We start from the raw sequence: 18,612 nt of genomic DNA, 5'->3' as shown, positions 1-18,612 counted from the left end.
CTTTCTTCTTGGTGAAACTTGGGGGGGTCCATGTTGTGAGCTGACCCCTGAGTTTAAACAAGGGCCAGGTGTTCTGACACATTCTCGCACCTACAGAAATTCTAGCTTCACGTCTTGACAGACCCCAAGACTGGTTTCCCATATTTCCATCGAAGGAATGACCTTCCTATCCCAGAATGAAATACATAGAATGGAACAAAGGAGAGGTAGGGTCTGATGTTTGTAAAGATCAAAGCCACATGTGGGAAGAGCATTTAGGACCATGAATGTCTTGAACTCCTTGTGAAAAGAAGAACCTGGTCAGAGAGAGCGACCTCTGTCTGTTTGAATCAGGGAGGAAACCCTCCACTCACACTCCACAGTAAAATAACCATTGTGTTATTTAAGTGGCAAGAGTGAAAAGTGCAGTCATAAAAAGCAGGAGAGGAAAATATAGGTAAACGTGCAATGATGTCTAGATGGTGAAAGAAAGCCTGATCATGAAAGCAACATGATAAATCAGAAAAGGTTGCTGGAATTTTGTACATAATCATAACTCCTGAATGAGAGACAATGGGACATAAGTAAAAGGTAAAAAATCAATCCAAGGAAGTGCCTTAAAGAAATAGAATGGATCTTCCATCAAAATCCTTGAGGAGAACACAGGCAGCAACCTCTTTGACTTCAGCTGCATCAACTTCTTCCTAGAAACATCGCCAAAGGCAAGGGAAGCAAGGGCAAAAATGAACTATTGGGACTACATCAAAATAAAAAGTTTTGCACAGCAAAGGAAACAGTCAACAAAACCAAAAGACAACCGACAGAATGGGAGAAGATATTTGCAAACGACATATCAGATAAAGGGCTAGTATCCAAAATCTATAAAGAACTTATCAAACTCAACACCCAAAGAACAAATAATCCAATCAAGAAATGGGCAGAAGACATGAACAGACATTTCTACAGAGAAGACATCCAGATGACCAACAGACACATGAAAAAGTGCTCAACATCACTCGGCATCAGGGAAATACAAATCAAAACCACAATGAGATATCACCTCACACCAGTCAGAATGGCTAAAATTAACAAGTCAGGAAACGACAGATGTTGGTGAGGATGCGGAGAAAGGGAAATCCTCCTACACTGTTGGTGGGAATGCAGACTGGTGCAGCCACTCTGGAAAATGGTATGGAGGCTCCTCAAAAAGTTGAAAATAGAGCTACCCTATGACCCAGCAATTGCACTACTGGGTATTTACCCCAAAGATACAAATGTAGGGATCCAAAGGGGCACCTGCACCCCAATGTTTATAGCAGCAGTGTCTACAATAGCCAAACTATGGAAAGAGCCTAGATGTCCATCAACAGATGAATGGATAAAGAAGATGTGATATATATATGCAATGGATTATGCAGCCATCAAAAAATGAAATCTTGCCATTTGCAACGATGTGGATGGAACTAGAGGGTATTATGCTAAGCGAAATAAGTTAATCAGAGAAAGACAATTATCATATGACCTCAATGATATGAGGAATTTGAGAAACAAGACAGAGGATCATAGGGGAAGGGAGGGAAAAATGAAACGATGAAAACAGAGGGCGACAAACAATAAGAGACTCTTAATCTCAGGAAACAAACTGAGGGTTGCTGGAGTGGAGGGGGGTGGGAGGGATGGGGTGGTTGGGTGATGGACATTGGGGAGGGTATGTACTATGGTGAGTGCTGTGAATTGTGTAAGACTGATGAGTCACAGACCTGTACCCCTGAAACAAATAATACATAATATGTTAATAAAAAAAAGAAATAGAATGGATCTTTAACAAATTAATCATGCATTCTCTGCCTGATATGTAGTCAAAGATGAATATATAATCCATGTCTCAGGAGGGTTTCTCCTCCAGGGCTTAGCCTGGGCTTTGAAGACAAGAAAAAGAATGGTGAGTTTTCCTGCATAAATTCTCTGTTCCTGCAACCCAAATTTTCTCTTTAATCCTCTGAATTCTGGGAGGGCACTGGTGGTCATCATGATGAAGAGTCAGACTAACTCTGAATTCTTTCCAGAGATGCTTCCCAAACCCTCCCTCAGTGCCTTGTCCAGCTTAGTGGTTGGACACAGAGGAAATGTGACCCTGAGGTGCCAGTTTCACTTCCAGAATGTGACATTCATGCTGAGGAAGCTGCGGCACTCCGGGTACAGGCAGGAGCAGAGATCCACAGAACACAAGGCTGAATTCCTCCTCACTCACCTGGAACCGAAGGATGCTGGGATATACTTTTGTGCCTACAAGACGATGATCTCCGAGGAGTGGTCAGGGGAGAGTGAATACCTGCAGCTGAAGGTCAAAGGTGAGAAAGGCAGCTTCAGGCTTGCTCTTGAGGCACATATTCCTTTTCCTGTGATGGAACCTGGCTGGGGAAGGAAAAGTCCAGGAAACAGACAGATGTGACCACTTGAGTGTAAAGTATGGGGGAAATGGGAAGTGAGGGTGGGGACAGGCTCTCATCAGAGATTCTGAGTGTGTATCAATGAGGTGGATGTGGGAGAGTGTTTTCGAATATAGGTATTAGGCGCTCCTGGGTGGCTCAGTTGGTTAGGCGTCTGCCTTCAGCTCAGGTTGTGGTCCCGGGGTCCTGGCATCAAGCCCCGCATTGGGCTACCTGCTCAGTGGGGAGCCCGCTTCTCCCTCATCTGCTTCTCCCCCTGCTTGTGCTCTCTGTGTGTGTGTTAAATAGATAAATAAAAGTTTTAAAAAAAATAATATAGGTATTAATAGAAAATTTGAAGTAGAGTATGGTCAAAGATGAAGAGATGATTGTCATTGAGAAAAAGATATTTTGGGGACACCTGGGTGGCTCAGTTGGTTAAGTGTCTGCCTTTGGCTCAGGTCATGATCCCAGGGAGCCTGCTTCTCCCTCTCCCTCTGCCCCACCCTGCCCCCTGCTGGTGCTCTCTCTCAAGCACTCTCTCTCTCTCTCTCTCTCTCTCAAATAAATAAATAAATAAAATATTTTAAAAGAGAGAGAGAGAGAGATAGTTTGTTAGAGTTCCCAAGAAGAAGGGTATGTCATGCCATGCAGGACCACATAGAGAAGCACCAGGATCAGTCAGGAAACAGAGGGAGGAATAAGACTGGGCAAGAGCCTTTACCACGATTTCTGTGGGAAGGAATAGGCTTAGGATTGGCTCTGGGGTATAGAGGCTGTCCCTGATTGTCTGGTATCTGGCCCTGGAATGATTAGGGCAGGGGAATTGTGACTCAGAGTGTGAGAGCCATAGAAGAGGTGGTTGGGAGCGTAAGCTCTGGATTGGTTGGTTTGCACTTGAGAGGCACACTTGGGGAAGTGGATACCCTTGCGGGGGGGGAATCTCTCCAGGGTCACCAAGGTCCCAAGATATCAAAGGGTCAAATTCAGAACATAAAATATGTGGTTAATAGAGAGATGGGTAAGAATGTCCCCAGGTGCATTGGAAAAGGGGAATCCCTGGTCCTTTCCTTCACCCCTGTTGCTCTGTCCTCTTCAGGATCAGTCCTAAAACCTTCCCTCTTACTCAACATAGACCCTGAGATGACTCCAGGTCACAGAGACTCTGATGTCTGATTGCATACAACAGATCCAATTGTATTGTTATTGTTCTGCTGAAAATAGGAATGCCAGAGCCACTACAAGTTGAGAAAAGAAGAAAAATCCAAACTATCAGGACAGCATAAGACATCCCTAACTTTTTTAATTAATAATATTTAATTTTTTTATTATGTTATGTTAATCACCATACATCACATCCTTAGTTCCATGATTCATTATTTGCGTATAACACCCAGTTCTCCATTCAGTACATGCCCTCTTTAATACTCATCACCAGGCTAACCCATCCCCCCCACCCCTCATCCCTCATTTTTGACCCCCACTTCAACAACAGAAGTTTGGCGTCCAGGGTGCCTGGGTGGCTCAGGCGTTAAGTCTGCCTTCGGCTCAGGTCATGATCTCAGGGTCCTGGGATCAAGCCCTGCATCTGGCTCCCTGCTCGATGGGAAGCCTGCTTCTCCCTCTCCCACTCCCCCTGCTTGTGTTCCCTCTCTCGCTGTGTCTCTCTCTGTCAAATAAATAAATAAAATCTTTAAAAAAAAAAAAGAAGTTTGGCATCCATCCACAAAAAAAGTGCCTTTGTGGGAGTTGTGGGATCTGGCACCATACAGCAAGGGACCCGAGAGGAGTCTCACCCACCTGAGTAATAGGCAGACAGACCTCAGTGCCAGTTGTGGAACCTGCAGGAGACTGTAAATTAGTTCCAGGCCTTGTTGGCCATGGCCTAGAAGCACCTGGAGACTTGGGCAATCACCCATGGATAAGAGAATCTTTGTAGAAGTCTATAAACCAAGAGTGAATCATGAAGAAATAGAAAATCTAAACAGATCAATAACAGATAAGGAGATTGCCTCAATAATCAAAAACCTCCCAATGAAGAAAAGCCCACATCCAGATGGCTTCACTGGTGCTTTCTACCAGGCATTTAAAGAAGAAATAATGCCAACCCTTCTCAAACTCTTACCAGAAATGGAAGACGTGGGGGTGCCTGGCTGGCTCAGTCGGTAGATCATGTGACTCTTGATCTCAGGGTGATGAGTTCAAGCCCCATGCTGGGTGTGGAGCCTACTTAAAAAAAGAACTGAAGAAGAGGGAACATTCCAACACTCATTTCATGAGGCCAGCATTATCCTGATACCAAAGCCAGATAGAGACACTAGGAGAAACCTACAGAGCAATATCCCTGATGAACACAGATGCAAAAATTCTCAACAAAACATTAGCAACCAAATTCAACAGCACATTACGAAGATCATATGCTATGGTTAAGTGGGATTTATCCTTGGGGTGCAAGGATGGTTCAACCTACACAATCAATGTCATTGACCACATTAATGAATAAAAGACAAAAATCATATGATCATCTCAGTAGATGCAGAAAAAGCACTTGACAAAATACAACATCCTTTCAAGATCAAATACTCTCCACAAATCAGGTGTAGAAGGAATGCATCTCAACATAACAGTGCATACACAACAAGTCCACAGCTAGCATTGTACTCAAAGGCAAAAGGTCAAAATCTTTCCTCTGAGATCAGAAACAAGACAAGGATGTCCACTCTTACCACTCCTGTTCAACATAGTACTGGAGGTCCTAGCCAGGGCAATCAGGCAAGACAAGGAAATGGAAGGCATCCAAACTGGAAAGGAAGAAGTAAAACTGTCTTTATTTGCAGATGATATAATCTTATTATGGAAAATCCTCAAGACTCAACCAAAAACCTGCTAGATCCTGAATAGCCAAAGCAATACTGAGAAAGAAAAATAAAGCTGGGGATATCATACACCCTTTTTTCAAACTATACTACAAAGTTTTATAATCCTAATGGTGTGGCACTGGCATAAAAATAGACACATAGATCAATGGAACAGAATCAAGAGCCCAGAATTAAACCCTCACATATACAATCAACTAACATTTGGCAGGAGAGCCAAAAGTACTCAATGGGGAGAGGACAGTCTCTTCACTAAATGATGTTGGAAAACTGGATAAACACATGCAGAAGAATGAAATTGAACCCTCATCTTACACCACTCACAAAAATTAACTCAAAATGTATTAAAGACTTAAACGTAGGACCCCAAGGCATAAGGCACCAAGAAGAAAACGGGAAAAGCTCCTTTGCGTGATCTTGGCAATGATTTTTTTTTATATGACACATAAAGCACAAGAAACAAATGCAAAAATAAATAAGTGGGATTGCATCAAGCAAAAAGCTTTTCTGCACAGCAAAAGAAATAGCAAGATGAGAAGACAACTTACCAAAGGGAGAAAATATTTGCAAAGTGGTGGTGCTCTTTCCTGGGATGGAGAAGACTGGTAAGGAATAGGATTGGAAGGGGAGAAATCAGTGGAATCATTTATAAATGTTTTTGTTACTAAAAATAATATCAAACTCCAGGAGCATTAAAAAGAGCCACCTGGGGGTGCCTGGGTGGCTCAGTCGTTGAGCATCTGACTCTTGATTTTGGCTCAGGTCATGATCTCAGGGTCGTGAGATCGAGCCCTGTGTCGGGCTCTGTGCTCAGCATGGAGTCTGCTTGAGATTCCCTCTGCCTCTCCCCACCCCTCAAATAAATAAATAAATAAAATCTTTAAAAAAAAAAAAGAGCCATCTAATGTTCTGGCCCTGGTTTGGGGACCCAGTGAGCATCCCAAGAGTGGAAAAGGCATTGTCTGCTTCCCAAAGAGGGCTTAGAGTCCATAAACGGAATGTGAGGACGTAGGTCCCCAAGGTTTCCACTCAGTCATTGTGACTTTTTTCCTCCTGCATCCTGTTTTCTAGGTGACCACAATGGACGTGGAGCTACTGGAGTAAAAAATGATAAGATAATTTGAGAGATGTTTTTCCAAATTATATCCACCTCATGAGGCAGGCATTCCCCTTTGAATAAAAGGCACAGAAGAAGAATCGTGATGCCTGCTTTCTCACTGTGATGGGGAGAATGACTGCCTTTCTGGGAAGATGACCCCAAGCTCCTCATGGGTTAAGGAAAAGCTGATGAGTAAAACAGCTAGAGGTGGGTTGCTTGTCATTTTACATAACAAAAAACCATGGCGGAGTTTTGTGAAGAATGGGAATGAGCTTGTGTGTCTGGTTTGGGCAACAGGATGGGGACCCGTGGAGCCCAGGTGCTTTGGGAATGTGTGTGATCAAGGATTTGCTAAAACTTTAAAGTTCTCAAAAACAGGTGAATATTAAGTTATTTTTCTCTGATGTTGCTTTTCCATGAGGAATTGACTAAGAGTCTATCCTTGGAGATGCTTGTAAAAGTCAGAGCTTTTGGCATCTTTGGATGAAAATAGGAGCTCATCCAGATTTTAATGGCCAAATATATAATGTAAGTTGGCACCTAGTTGCTTACTCATCCTTAATTTCTGCAACTCATAACCTCCCTGTAATCGACTCCAAAGAGCCAAAATTGTTCAAGGCTGTGATTAGAATCTATGCTGGAATAACCAGTTTTTTTTTTAAAGGTATCTCCCAAAAATGTCTTTGCAAAATAAGTAATAGCCTTTGAAAATGTTTTTATTCAGTATTAGCAGACTTGGGAAATGATTTCTACTCCAGCTTTATGAACATAATTCATAACAGGAATGTTTTCTGGGAGAGATCTGAAATCTGATAGGGTCAAGGATCATGGAAGTATCAGAAATAAGGCGGGAAGCCTAGTGATGGGCAAGAGGGTAAAGAGAAAGAAGTGTTCACGTTTTTAGCTCTTGCATTAGTTATTTTCTTTCTTTTTTATTGATTCATAATTCACATTCCATAAATCCACCCTTTTAAAGCACACGGTTCAGTGGCATTTGGTATATTCACAAGACTGTGCAACCATCACCACTCTATAATTCCAGAACATTCTCAGACCCCAAATGAAATGTCCTACCCTGTAAGCAGTCTCTCCCCATTCCGATCCCCATGATGGACACTGGGTTGTTCATACCTTTCGGGTATCGCAATTAGGGCTGCCCTGAGCATTGGTGGGCAAGTACCTGTTTGAGTCCCTGCTTCCAATGTTCTTGGATATCCACCTAGGAGTAGAATTGCTGGGACATATGGTAACTCTATGTTTAACTTTTTGAGAAACTGCCAAATTGTTTTCCAATGTGGCCGCACCAATTTACATTCCCACCAGTAATACGTGTGGGTTCCAATATCTCCACGTCCTTGCCAACACTTATTTTCCTTTTATTTTATTATAGACATCCTAGTGGGTGTGTAGATCGTTTCTTGAGATGTACTTTCTGAGTTCAAATTTATACCGCAGCAATTCTAAATGGAATAAAGTCTTTAAGCGCAGATATGATGCCCCCAGCCTGTACATACGGATGCATAGGTGCACACAAGGCCAGGCTTCCTCTCTGCTGCCTGTGACCTCATTTACACCCCGTGGCAAGCTGTATCCCACTACTCAGTGTGATTCCTTCACACTGACACCAGAGACTCCTTGTAATTTATTCTGGCAGTTTGTAAAGAGTGAGGTGAAATTTGGCCTAGGAAACGCGGACATCTCAGGGTGAACTCAGATTGGCGGGTTGTGGCACCATAGGAAGGGGAAAGTCTTGTGAGAGTTTACTTCTCATTTCTAGTGAGTCGTTGTGTGAGAGAAGCTGTAGGCTAGATGAAGTGTAAGGCAGGGCTGATGTTCCTCTTCTTCCATCCGGGCCCTGCTCGTCCGGAAACACCTGTTCCCACCCTGCTCTCTTATGTCCTTGGAGATGCGCTGATAGTTTGCTGCTTTTGAGGGTCTCTTGGATTCAGTGCCGCCAACAGACTCAAATAAGTACTAATGTCAAAGCGACATTGTAGGAGGTGCAGAAGAGGTATCCCTGGGATACATAGATCCCGAGGCGCTTGGGGTCCTTCCTGGCAGTCCCCCGACAAAGAGATACAAATGTTCACATCGGGAAGTGAGAGAAACGATGATCCAGAGTGCATAAAAATGGCAAAGGGATCTGTGGAGCAGGGGTGGAGGAGACCTGGCATCATCTGTCACAGAGGGAGGCAGATGTGGGTGGGATATCGGGGGAGAAAATAATCATTATCGCTGCAATCTCATTATCCTACACACGGAGTCAAATTCTAGACCTTGAAGCACTTTGAAGCCGGCACTTTCCCTCATTACTCAAGCTCTTCAAGTTTGGTGTTTTCATCCTGCCCCTCTCCTCCTTACCCCACCTTCTTGAGGTATAACTGACAAGTGTAGGACGTGATCGTTTGATGCACCGTCCACTTGCGGAAGGAGCGAGTTAACGAACGCATCCTCCCCTCACATATTTACCTTTGGTTTCTGTGTGAGAATGCTTAAGATCTACTCTTAGCAAATTTCAGTTATGCACTTGTCAACTCTTGTCACCACGCTATACGTTGGATCTCCAGAAATTATTCATCTGTTCACTGGAAGCTGGTAGCGTTTTGCCAGCCTCTCCCCACCTCCCCAGCCCTTGACCCCTGGCAGCCACCACTCTATTCTCCCAGGAATGTTTTCTGGGAGAGATCTGAAATCTGATAGGGTCAAGGATCATGGAAGTATCAGAAATAAGGCGGGAAGCCTAGTGATGGGCAAGAGCGTAGAGAAAGAGAAGTGTTCATGTTTTTAGCTCTTGCATTACTTATTTTCTTTCTTTTTTATTGATTCATAATTCACATTCCATAAATCTATGAGTTCAATTAAAAATTTTTTGTTTGTTTGTTTTAGATTCCATGCATCAGTGGAATCTAATCATGTAGTATTTGTCTTTGTCTGGCTCATCTCATTTAGCATAATGCCCTCCAGGTCCATCTGCGTTGTCGCAGATGGCAGGATTTTCTACCTTTTTATGGCTGAATAATATCCCAGTATATATACCATTTAAACAACTCTTGGACTGGGAGAGAGTTTGGATTTTCGTTCATCTGAGATGGGACTTATTGTTCCCTCTGCAGCATCACAGTTATCTGGGTAAATGTGCATTTCCCCAGGTTGCGAGGTCACTTCTCTGGTGTTTCCACACCCAGAGGCCAGCACGGAGCGGCCCTGACCTGTGGCCGACTGGCCTAAAAGGTTACACATACCAGGATGCGAAGCCCATCCCGACTGTGTGACTTTGAGCAATTCCCTTAACTTCTGGATACTTTGTTCCCATTGGAATGAAAGGGGAACAGTAAAGCTATCTTGTATGCTTCTTTTTTTTTTTAATTTAAGGTTATGTTATTTAAATTCAATTAATTAACATATCATGTGTTATTGGTTTCAGAGGTAGAGGTCAGTGATTCATCAGTCTTATATAATACCCAGGGCTCGTTATGTCACATGCCCTCCTAAATGTTGATCACCCAGTTACCCCATCCCTCCCCCTCCTCCCCTCCAGCAACTGTCAGTTTGTTTCCTATGATTAAGAGTCTCTTATGGTTTGTCTCCCTCTCTGACTTCATCTTGTTTTATTTTTCCTTCCCTTCCCCTATGATCCTCTGTTTGGTTTCTTAAGTTCCACATATGAGTGAAACCACATGATAATTGTCTTTCTCTGACTGACGTATTTTGCTTAGCATGATACCCTCTAGTTCCATCCACATCATTGCAAATGGCAAGATTTCATTTTTTGATGGGTGAGTAATATTCCATTGTGTACATACACCACATCTTCTTTATCCATTCATCTGTTAATGGACATCTGGGCTCCTTCCACAGTTTGGCTATTGTGGACATGGCTGCTATAAACATTGGGGTGCAGGTGCCCCTTCTTTTCACTACATCTGTATCTTTGGGGTAAATACCTAGCGGTGCGATTGCTGGGTCATAAGGTAGCTCTGTTTTTAACATCTTGAGGAACCTCCATACTGTTTTCCAGAGTGGCCGTACCAGCTTGCATTCCCACCATCTCATGTGCTTCTTGTCAAGATGAGAACACATGTGAAGCACCTAGCACAGAGAGGCTCACGACAAATAATCAGAATTATTGATATGGCTGAAACGTTTATTGGAGATTTCCCTTGTGCGAGGCCCTCTCTGCGAGTGCCCACCCAGTTAACCCCCTGCCATCCAGTCCAGCAGCTACTGTTCTTATCCTCACTTTGAATGGGAAAATGGAGAGTCAGGGAGATTAAGGAAATTCCCATAGTAATCAGACGTTCCAGCTCAGAAGTGGTAGCTGCAAGTTTTGGAAGCCAGATTGTCTGGCTCCTCACACCTGTTGGACTAAACTTGATCAGGGTGTCTCAGGAGCTGAACTGATTCTCCGACCTGCTCCTCTCCCACCAGCCAATGGATTAATCTTTGCTGCCACCTTCAGCTGCCTTTCCATTTTGATTCTCTTCCTCTCTCATCTTCTTCATCAACAGATGTACCCAGCATGGTGAGTTCAGGGAAGCACTGGTTGGTTTGTTTGCTTGCTTGCTTGTTTAATAAGTAGGCTCCATGCCCAGCATGGAGCCCAGTTCCGGGCTTGAAATCACGACCCTGAGATCAAAGACCTGAGTTGAGATCAAGAGTCGGGTGTTTAAGCAACTGAGCCACTCAGGCACCCCAGGGAAGCACCAGTTTTATACACTAGGGAAGGGGAATGAAGTGAAGGATTTTCTCATTATATAAATTCCTCCTTGTATTTTTTTGTTTTGTAGGTTCGTCACATGAAGAGTCCACCAAGAGGTGGATATACTTGACATATCTTGCGCCCCTCTCTTCTTCAGATACCCTGTTTGTATGTCTGTGATTCCCATGCCTCTTCTAATGCCCCATTTTCTCCCTCAGTCTTCAGATCCCATACTTTAATGTGTTTTTGTCTCTCAGAACCAGCCATTCCGAATTTCCCAAGCAGGAGGCTACAGGTGAGTGGTAAGGGAAGAAACCATAAGAGAATCTTATGGTTTGGATGGAAAGAATAAGTCTCATTCCTGCAATCTGAGAGCTGATTTTTTTTTTCCTTTCACTCACATGCAGATTTGTCCAACCTGGAAAGGATATCTGTCTCGGTGAGTTCTCTCCACGAGCTCACTTACCACCATAGGCTGACCCTGTCTGCCTCCTGGTTTAGCCCATACTCTAGTTACTTGGATGCCCCCAGCTCACACGATTGACAAGAGGCCAGTTAACATTGTGTTTAAAAACATGTGCTTTGACCAAACTAAAAAAAAACAGAAAGTAGAATGGTGGTTACCAGGGGTGGGAGAACTGGGGAGATGTTGGCCAAAGGGTACAGACTTGCAACTAGCGGATAAGGAAGTCGTGGAGGTGTAAGGCACAGCATCATGATTAGAGTTCACGACATTGTATTATAAACCTCAGAGTTGCTAAGAGACTAGATCTTAATTGTTCTCACTGCAAAAAAGAAATGATAATTATGTGGCAGGATGGAGGTTTAGCTAACACTACGGTGGTGATCGTGTTGCAATATATGAATGTATCAAATCAACACGCGGTACCCCTTAACCTCATACGGTGTTATACGTCAATTATATCTCAATAATTCAACAAAGAAACACATGCTTTGTATTCCAGAGTAACTGGGTTCCAACTCCCTATGGCTACCATTTCTTGCCAGTATGGTCTGAGACAACTCACGAAACCCCTGTGATTTGGACCCTTCATTCCCTCCCTTATCTATTGGGGATCAAAATCCCCCATGACAGTCCTGTGTAATCCAGTGATGCACTAAACACAAAGGGTTTGCTGGAATTTCTGGCAAATTTTAAATGTCAGATGGATGGCATGAAAGCATCAATTAACAAATGTTAATCAATGTACATCAATCAGTTTTTTCTATTTGAAATACTGCTTACTTGTGATTTAACATTAATTACCATTACCTCTAAAAGCAATTATCAGGTGATATTTATACATTTTCCCATAGGACACAGAGGTTTATTGGTTCATTCTTTATGCCAAAGCAAGTAAAAAGAGGCATTAACAAAAGATGCAAATTGTTCACTGTTGTATTTAAAAAATATCTATGCACATGGCATTCATTTAGATACATATATTTTTTAAAGGTATGGAAAAACACAGTTCACAGGTTCACAAATGAACCATCAATGAACAAATCTAGTCTATTTTAAATGTTGGATTAATGACATTGATTAGCAAGTTGTTGAAAATAATAATATTATAATAACATAATATTATGATGTGGTACCTCCATACAATGAAATTCTATTCAGCAATTAAAAAAAAGGAAGAGACTAGTGATAGATCCATGTGGTAAATGGAGGCACGGCAAAAACATTTGCTAAGTTATGAAAAAAGCCAGATACAGGGGACTGTCCATTGTTCCATTTATGTAAAATCTCCAGAAAAAGCAAATCAATAGTCACCTATGGCTGGAGCTGGGAGAGGAGATAAAACCGCACACAGGCACAAGGGAACTTTTTTGGTGACGAATGTTCTAAAACTTAAGTGTGGCGAGGGCTACATCATTCTACAAATTCACTAAATGTCATCAAATTGCACACCTATATTAGGGGAATTTCACAGTATATAAGTCATATCTCAATAAAGTTGTTTTTAAAATAGCGTAATATTACATAACCAGTAGGTATTCTTACAGGATGGTCGTTCTTATTTTCAACACCATATGTTTGCAATGACTGTTCTTAGTACCAGTCATAGTTATTAGTATCATATTATTAAAACTAGAGTCAAAACCCTCATCCTCCCCGAGACACAGCCATTCCTGGAATGGCGCTGTCCAGTAGGACTTCCCGCAATAATGGACGTGTCCTATGGCTGTACTGTCCAGCACAACAGCCCCTGGCTACACGTGGCTATTGACATGCAAAATGCATCTGGTGTGACTGAGGACCCAAGTTTTAAATTAAATGTAATTTTAATTCACTTAAATGTAAATAGCCATATGTGGCTTGCAGTTACCATACGGGACAGCTAAGCTCTAAATGCCCATCTCTTTCCCCCAAAGACTGAAAGACCCCCGGAGAGTGAGCCATGCTGACCTATATACCTGAGGCAGCTTCTGTCCCCAGCTGAGGAGCCCCCAGGATCTTTTGAATGTGCAGTGCGGCAGGTGAAGGAGGACAGCCGGAGCCCTAGAGGAAGGAGAATGTGGGTTAAGATGATGGGATGACTGGACACATGGAAACCAGGTCATTCCACGTCCTTGGCTCATAATCCATAGTAATAAAGTTAAGTCTCTGACTTTTTGCTTCCACACCTCTCAAGAATTACTGGTTGGGTTTTCCCAAAATCTGGAGTGTGACTTTAGTATGGATTGACTTAAAACATGCCCTACGTCTATGGGCTGATGGTACTATAATACCCACTTAGGGGATTCTGGATGGCACCCCATAAATAGAAAGATTTTTCCCCAGAAAAGTCCATTGGTTGCTGTTGGGTGAGGCATCCCATAGACAGAGGGATTTTGAAAAGGAGCACAAGAGGGGCACCTCAGTGACGCAGTTGGTTGAGCGTCTGACTCTTGTTTTTAGCCCAGCTCATGATCTCAGGGTCGTGGGATCGAGCCCCACTTCTGGCTCCTCGCTCAGTGCAGAGTCTGCTTGAGATTCTCTCTCTCTCCCTCTTCCTCTGCCCCTCCCCTGCTCATGCTCTCTCTTGCTCTCTCTAAAATAAATTAATTAAATCTTTAAAAAAAAAAAAAGAAAGAAAGAAAGAAAAGAAGCACCAGATACAAGCCACAGAGAGGGACACTCGACTGTGAACTAACAAAAGTGACTCTGAGTGGCATGCAACAGGGTAAGCTGCTAGCTGTGTTTGGTCCATGATCCTTCCAAGCTATGCTGGGCAGCCCTCTAGTCTTAAAGCCAAGACCAGTTTCCTTGTTGACATGAATGGAAGCATTTTCTCAGTGCCATCATATTTCTGTTCATTTTATTTCTTGAAAATCAAAGGATGCAATGAAGCTAGACTTACCAAATACATGTGGATTTTGTCATTTGGCACCCATAACTTCATTAATTTACGTATTATGTCACTGTAAGGACATTTCTGAGCATGCACTTTTTTCTGTGACGACACAGAATGGCCAGTTACATATAAACATAAATAAATGCGCTCTGCTTCAAAAGTTATGTCACCTGATCAGGATTGAAAGTCCTTTTTTAATATATGAATGAATGAAACCATAAGGATTTGGGATGCAGATATAAATATTCTTAACTTATAAGCATATGCTGGGTAACTTTTCTCCTTTCAGGTTTTTAATTATGAAATAATTTGACCATAAAGGAAAACACCAAATTGTATAAATAGAAATATGCACACTGTCCTTACTTTCTAGACATTTTTTGCTGTGCTTCACTTCTACCACTCCTGATCTGTTGTCCTTCTTCTCTTCCCCAGAGGTGAAGTTTATCCATCTTATTATACGTTATTCTTATGCATTTTTTTGTATTTTTACTACACAGACATCTATTGATAGTCAATACATGGCAATCTGCTTGAAATTGCCTAACCCTAACCCTAACCCTAAGTCTATGTGTTATTCACATATACACATATATATGGAATCCTATTGTATATTATAATCCTGTGCCTTTTTATTGTCCCCCATATTATGCTGCTGAAAATCATTCAGGTGAATTCTGTGGGTCTAGCTCATTCCCCGCAGTATAGAATTCAGCTGCTAGCCATACCATGGAATACTGCTCAGCCCCAAAGGGAATGAAGCACCATGACATGCCACAACATGAATGAACCTTGGAAACATGCTCAGGGAAAGAAGCCAGTCACAAAAAGCTACATAAATACTGTAGGATTCCATTTCTTTGAAACACCCAGAATAAGCGAACCTCAGACACAGCAGATTCATGCCTGCCAAGGGGCTGAGAGAAAGGAGAATGAGTATGGGGTTTTGGGGGGTTTTTTTTGCTGGTGACAGAAATGTTGTGGAATTAGAAACGGTGATGGTTGTGCATCCTTGTGAATATACTTTTTTTAAAAAAAACACTGAATTTGATGCTTTAGAAGCAAAGGTTTTATGGTATGTGAATTATATCTCAATAAGCAAATTTGTAAAAAGAACTGGTTGGATGCATCAACCATGGCTTCTCTTTAATTCTTTCCTCGACGGCTAGATGTTTGGGCTGTTACCGGGGCTATGCTATCAGCAAAATGCTACAATAGACATCCTGTTCACAAGTGTGATCTCTCAGTGGCATATTTAGAAGTAAAACCTGTATTTTGTGATGTCCACATCTTTAATCCCACTAGGAGAGCCAAACTGAGAACTAAGGTAGTTTTCCCTATTTATACTTCCACCAGGGATGAATAAGTTCCCAGTTCCCCACGTCCTTGCCAATTCAGAAATATATTAAACTTGATAATTTTTGCTGATTAAAATAGATGAACTCATAACCCACTTTAAGCTGCCTATATAAAGATATCTCATGGTTGCTTTAATTTGCATTTTCCTGAGTATGAGTGAGGCTTATTGACCATTTGGGGTTTCTTTTCTGTAAATTGATGATTTGTATCCATTGTTCACTTTTCAGCTGAACTGTGGGTCTTTTCCTTTCTGATTTTTATATATAGAGCAGGCACACCTTTCTTTTGTAAGCTGTATGCTGCAAACATCTCCGTGAAGCCTGTGACGTATTTTCATTCCTTCTGTATCTTTTAATGTTAGCTAGTCAAAGTAATTCATCTTTTAATTTATATGTTGAGGGACTTCTCATTGTCTTGACTAACTTTACATGATGAATATACTCTCCTACTCTTCTAAATTAAAATGTTTTAATTTTGTTTTTCATATGTAATGCATCTGATATTAATTTTTGTCTAAGGTGTGAGGTAGGGATCTAATTTTTCCACTTGGATAACCAACTGCCCTAGTACCCTTTACTGAAAGACCTGTTCCTGATGACATATGCTCACTTCTATTTCATGGGCACTGCCTTCCATTACTAGCGTACTTGAAACTTTTGGATGGAAATGACAAAAGGAGAAACTTGATTTGAAAAGACTTGGAAACAATAAAGAAAAAGGTGGGATGCCTGGCTGGCTCAGTTGATAGACTCTTGGGGTTGTGAGTTCAAGCTCTACCTTGGTTGTAGAGATTACATTTATTTTTTTTTAAGATTGATTGATTTGAGAGAGAGAGAACTCACATGCATGAGAGAGGGAGAGAGAGAATCTCAAGCAGACTCCCCAGGGAGCACAGACCCTGACACGGGGCTTGATCTCAAGACCCTAAGATCAGGACTTGAGCAGAAACCAAGAGTCAGATGCTTAACCAACTGAGCCACCCAGGTGCTCCTAGAGATCACATTAAAAAAAAAAAAAGAGGGGGGGAGGGAGGGAAAGAAAGAAGAAACTGAGTCATGTAAACTAACTAAGGAAAAGACAGAACTAGAGATATCTCAGACAATTACATCCACAGGCTCAAATATCATTTAGACTTTTCCTCTCTGTATCTCTCATCCCTGTTTCTATTTCTGTGTCATCATTATTATTCAGACCAGCTGTCCTGAGGAGTCTGGGACTGACAGTGACAATTCTAGGCTCACAGCCTTGCAGACTTTTAGCCAAAGAGGTAAGGGGGGTTTTCACTTACTGGATCAATTTAGAAAAAGATATTACTGGCTACCTTTGGAACATGCTAGAAACGCACTCACAAAAGACTTAAGCACAGAGGAAAGAAATCAGGCATTTATCTTTGCTTTCATTTATAACCTATACCTTAGCACAACCACAGAGTTGAGGAGGCCAAGCTTCTACTTATACATTACTACAACTAATACACAAAGAAGAAAACCTCCAAGACTATCTTTGGCTAATGCATGCCCACCTTATCAGGAATAATAACAGAGGATATGGTTTAGCATCTTTCATCCATGTACCTACACAGTAGGTAGAAAACCCAGGCCTGCCAAGTCCTAGACCGCAGGTCCACAAACTTTTTCTGAAAAGTATTTTCAGCCTTTGTGGACCATAAGATCTCTATGTCGAATCATCTCTGCTCTTGAAGCATGAAGGCAGCCATATCTGTTATGTAAACAAATAGGTGGGTCTGTGTTCTAATAAAACTTTATTTACAAACACAAGTGATGGGCCTATCGCCAACATCTGTCCTAGACCAACGCTTTTTGAAATCTGAATGAATCACCAGAATAAGAACTGAATTAAGCCAGGAAATATGTGTTCTAGGATGCAATGGGAGACTTTTTTTGCCCCTTCCTCAGTTTTCAGATCTGTAAAAGTGGGAAACAAGCAGGATAGAATGGTTTCTGGGGTCCTCTCTGTCCTGATGTGCTAAACTTCTGGAGCCGTCCATCCTACCGCAGAGGTGGTTTTGCCTAAGGGAGGGGGCCCGACTGACATCTCTTTGTGAAGAGACCCAGCAGGCTCTGCAACTCGCATGGGGCTTGTCTCCCAGGAACTTTGCAGCTTGTGGCTTCACCTTTGTAGCCTGAGTCAGTCTGCAAAGCACAGTCAAAGCGACTGGGTGGGGGAAGAGGGTGAAGGGGTCCAGGAGCAGAGAGGCCTCCTGAATCCTGGGGCCCTGGCCTGTCCCAGATTCTTCAACCTCCTTAGGGTGTGTCAGTCTCTCTGCTCTCACTGTGTGTGCTTGGGGGGGGTGCACTCTGGGGGGTGAGGACAGAAAGCAGAGGAGAGTGAGGGGTCACTAAGCTTGGAGGAAGGGAGAGAAGTCTCAGTCTGGATTTCCATGATGAACCTACAGGGGCCTCTGCTCTACAAAGAGTCCCTTTCTCTCTCTCTCTCTCTCTCTCTCTCTCTCTCTCTCAGACACACACACACACACACACACACACACACACACACACACACACACACTATTAGACCCCTCCAGCCGCCACAGTGACACCCTGTAGATCGGGTGATTTAAACAATAGACATTTATTTATTTCCTTAGTTCTGGAGGCTGGAAGTCCAGGATGGAGCGCTGGCCAACTCAGCTTCTAGTGAGAGCCCTCTTCCTGACCTGCAGAGGCCACCCTCTCACTGTGTCTTCACATGACCTTCCCTCTGTGTTCATGCCATGGGTGGAGAGAGAGAGACAGAGACAGAGACAGAGAGGGCGAACTCTCTGGGGCTCTTCTCATAAGGACACTAATACTATCAGATCAGGGCCCCA

At 42.6% G+C, this 18,612-nt stretch overlaps 1 pseudogene across 1 annotated transcript; it reads left to right on the top strand.

The window, feature by feature from the left end:
• The first annotated feature begins 1,679 nt into the window (after positions 1-1,679).
• Positions 1,680-16,774, top strand: LOC114201814 (uncharacterized; annotated as a pseudogene). Its single transcript, XR_015769087.1, has 4 exons — positions 1,680-2,430; positions 10,672-10,905; positions 11,383-11,521; positions 13,462-16,774. The product of XR_015769087.1 is annotated as an uncharacterized LOC114201814 (transcript).
• Positions 16,775-18,612: the final 1,838 nt, after the last annotated feature.

The sequence above is a fragment of the Eumetopias jubatus genome, unplaced genomic scaffold, assembly GCF_037043125.1.
Source record: "Eumetopias jubatus isolate StellerSeaLion01/CBP00866 unplaced genomic scaffold, mEumJub1_p1.0 scaffold_10, whole genome shotgun sequence".
In the NCBI taxonomy this organism is placed as follows: Eukaryota; Metazoa; Chordata; class Mammalia; order Carnivora; family Otariidae; genus Eumetopias; species Eumetopias jubatus.
This window is presented reverse-complemented; position numbering and strand designations above follow the sequence as displayed.